The 3,802-nt window shown below is 42.1% G+C and overlaps 1 pseudogene; it reads right to left on the reverse strand.

Annotated features, from left to right (window-relative positions):
- Positions 1-341: 341 nt before the first annotated feature.
- LOC102871488 lies at positions 342-1,004 on the reverse strand (annotated as a pseudogene).
- Between the last annotated feature and the right edge of the window lie 2,798 nt (positions 1,005-3,802).

A 3,802-nucleotide genomic window follows, 5' to 3' on the forward strand; every position in this document is an offset into this window, starting at 1 on the left:
GTTGTACTTTCTCTAAGATATATCTATTATTCTTCTTATTATTATTATTATCATCATCATCATCATCATCATCATCATCATCATCCTTTCATTCTTTTAAGGCAGTGGTTTCCACAGTTCAGTTCAGAGATAAACATCGTCCATGGCAGTTCATTTTACAACTCCGGTTTGTTCTCACTTCATTCTCTGAAATGAGAGCTTTTGGGTTCAGAACTCCAGAGGCTGAGCAGGAACCTCCGGGCTCCCTCCTGGCACAAGGTCGGTTCATAGCTGGCCTTTCCTTGCTCATGTCCTCACTCCTGCTCTGGAGCAATAGGCCACCTTTCTTCTTTCTTGGTTTTTTACTCAAACGCCATCAAGTTTGCAGGAACCTGTTTGTTGTTTGTTACGATGGCCAGCTGCGCTCAAATACTTAAACCCCAGCATTGCATTCATCCGCTTGCCAGCTTGAAACTGGTATGAATTTCTTTGCTCAGAGTCAGTTAGCAAGAAGAGATCTGGATGTCCTGGGCCATCAGCCATCATCACCATCCATCCTACCACAAACATATTCCTACTTGACGTTGATTTGAAATGTTCTCTTTCGTTACAGAATTGGAAGCATAGTAAAAAAGCTGGATTCCACACAAAGCTGCACAATATTTTGTCCAAGATGCTGCTGATGGCTTTTTGCCTTCTTTTAGCACAATTTTTCTCCGAGAACACCTTGAATAGTAACGGCTTCCTGGGTGTAAATGCACTGCCAAATCGTCTGACTCTGCAGATCTGCTGGCCTTCCTGCGGCTTCGGTAGCTATTTTGTGCCATTCTTGCCACTGAGCTGAGAGAATGGTAAAATCGTTTCCTTTCAAAGGCTGGCCATGAGGTCTCTTCACTTAGTTCTGAGCCACCACTGCTCTGTACTGACGTCCCACTAGAATGAGCAGAGCTCTCAGCATGGTCGGGAGAGGGTGTGTGGGGCTCCACGATGCTGCTTTCTGGTAGGTATCTGAGGCCTGTGTTCATTTTATGAATGAAAGTATGACCCAGACGATGGCACTGACTGTGTCCATGTGGGATCAGATTTGGAGAGAATGGGGGGTGACTGTGGTAAAAAGGGTCCTTCAACTGCCATGCTTTTTCTTTCACTTTGTGGAGACACTTCTCCTTCAGGTCCTACTCAATATTGTCTGGAAGGAGATATATCTATTCTTTTGGCCCTCTACAAGATATTCAAAACTTTTCTCCAACCGCACAACTCAAAGGGGTCAATCCTTCTTCTATCATCCTTATTCATTGCCCAGCTTGCAGATGTATAGAAAATATCACGGCTTGGATCAAGTTTAATCTTCAAACTGGCATCATTTGAGATTTCCTTGACAGTAGATTTTTCCCCGATGAAACACATCTTTTGATTTCTTGACTACTGGCAGTAAGGGTGTTGATTGTAGATGCAAGTAAGATGAAATCATTGACAATTTCAATCTTTTCCCCATCTGCCACGATGTTACCTATTGGCCCAGTGATGAAGAACTTTTCTTGATTTTGATATGTAACTCATATTGAAAGTTGCAGTCTGAACTCCTGCGCTAAGTATTTTAAGTTCTCTTCACTTTCAGCTAGCAAGGTTGTGTCATCTGTATAATGCGGGTAAAGAGCCACAATTCAGTTCTGCGTGTCAAGGAATGTGAAATGATGACAGCAGAGCAAATGTTCCTATCACCCCCTCGCTGACAGCTATGTTCACCCAGAGGGAGATAAGGGTAACTATGTTATCTTTCTCTCCTGAGTGGTCACAGCAAAAGGGTTTATGTAAGGATTTAATCTAGAAAAAATATTGAATGACCCCTCCCAAGTTCCATCTCCTTAACCTGATGCTCGTCATCTTGGTTCTTAACCTGTCATGCACTCAGAGAAGTAGATTTTGACTTCCTAAAGCATTTATGTTGTGATGGTAAGGAATTGTGGTAAGTGTCTTCAATCCACTTGCTCCATAAAAAACAGATGAGTAAATTTTCCCAAGCAATTTATTACCTCTAAAAACTCTCTGGAGGGTCAACTCTGGGTTAGTTCTGACTCAATGCTGTACAACAACAATATAGCCATTTTCTTTTTCCATTTTTTAAGTTTTGGTAACTATAAAAGCAAAACAATCTCAGTCTCGTCCCCATCTATCATGTTGCTGCCAGTTGGTCCAGTAATGAGAATCTGTTTTCTTGATTTGAGATGGAACCCAGATTGAAGACCACAGTCCTTGACCTCCTGCAGCAACCACTCCAGGTCTTCCTCAGTTTCTGAGCTGCTTTGGGAAAGTCTGCCATCAGGGATCTCTCAAGACTGCTGAAGAGCAGCTATATCAGTCTAGAGACTAAAGCAAACCTGATCCAGGCCATGGTCTTTTCAGTTACTTGCATCAGAAAACTGGACTATGACTAAGGATGACAGAAGAATCAATGTCTTTGAGTTGTGGTACTGGAGAAGAATATTGAAAATTCCATGGACTACCAAAAGAACAAACAAGTGAGTCCTGGAGAGTGTGAAGCCAGGTTGATCCTTGGAGGCAAGAATTTTGAAGCTCTGTCTCACATACATAGAGTATGCTGCCTGGAGGGACCAATCCTTGGAGAAGAACATCATGCTTGGAAGAGTGGAAGGGACAGTGCAGTAGAGGAAGATCTTGGATGAGATGGATTGACAAAGTGATGTTAGCAATAGGGGCAGGTGTGTCAGACAGTGAGACTGGCTCAAGGGAGGGCAAGGTTCAGAACCATTGTTCATAGGGTCACAATGAGTCAAAGTAGACTCCAGGTCATAGAAGAACAACAACAACAACTTTAAATGCAGGGAAACTGCCTTAGCATAAAGGGTCTTTGACCCATTTTACTGAAATAGAAAATTGGCCTTCTGAATTCATCCAGAAAGTTTTTAAGATAAGGAGTGCAGTCAATGATGTGTATGTGAATGTGTAGTGTTAGGAGAGAGATGGGCAATAGGAAGGGGCAGAATAGTGCACATACCAGATGATTAAGAATCTGTTTCCAAGTTGCTATGGCTCCAAAGTGTGTATTTCTAGGTAATCTTAGAAGACAGCTGAACTTAGAGTCATATCTATCCCACGATTAACTTAACTTCTGGTCAATCCCTACAATGACTTTATCCCAACAGACTCAGAATCTCACTTTTTCCAATTACAGTACCATCATATTATAAATACCATATTTACTCTAAAGTTTAGATTTTTAGTAGAATCTTAGTTGAGCTGCCAAATGCCAAAGGCTTATCTTGGCCTGATGGTTTTCACCACGAAACCTACACTGCAGCATGAGTCAGGGATATCCATGGCTGCCATTGACTGACAGCACAGAATGCCCTCGCCAATTGTCGCCACGATGCAGAAAAGTCATAACACATCAAATCAATGAAACATGACATCTATGCAGTTTATGACTTCAAGGTGCCCGACTTTAAATGAACAGTAGATGTGGTAGCTATTTGCAATTCACCAGAGAATTCTGAAGGGATTTTCATACCCTAGATCCAGGCCAACTTTATGGTCCACACCTAGGAGGTCAGGCTTCAGAGAAGACAGACAATAAATTGCCCAGTAACAGCCTAGTGGTAAGAAACTGTGCTGGAATCCCAAAGGTACACAGTTCAAATCCAAAAGGTGTTACTTGGGAGAAGGATGAGGAATCTCCTCCTATCCAGTTTACTATCCCTGAGAACTTGCTGTGAGTTGGTTCTGACTTGATGGCAACAACAAGAGCAACAACAATAGTCTCCTGGTTTGTGTTTTGGCTTTTTTTTTTCTCCAGTTTTCTTAA

This window comes from Elephantulus edwardii, unplaced genomic scaffold, assembly GCF_000299155.1.
Source record: "Elephantulus edwardii isolate Elephantulus edwardi_28Jun2011 unplaced genomic scaffold, EleEdw1.0 scaffold00062, whole genome shotgun sequence".
NCBI classification, from domain to species: domain Eukaryota; kingdom Metazoa; phylum Chordata; class Mammalia; order Macroscelidea; family Macroscelididae; genus Elephantulus; species Elephantulus edwardii.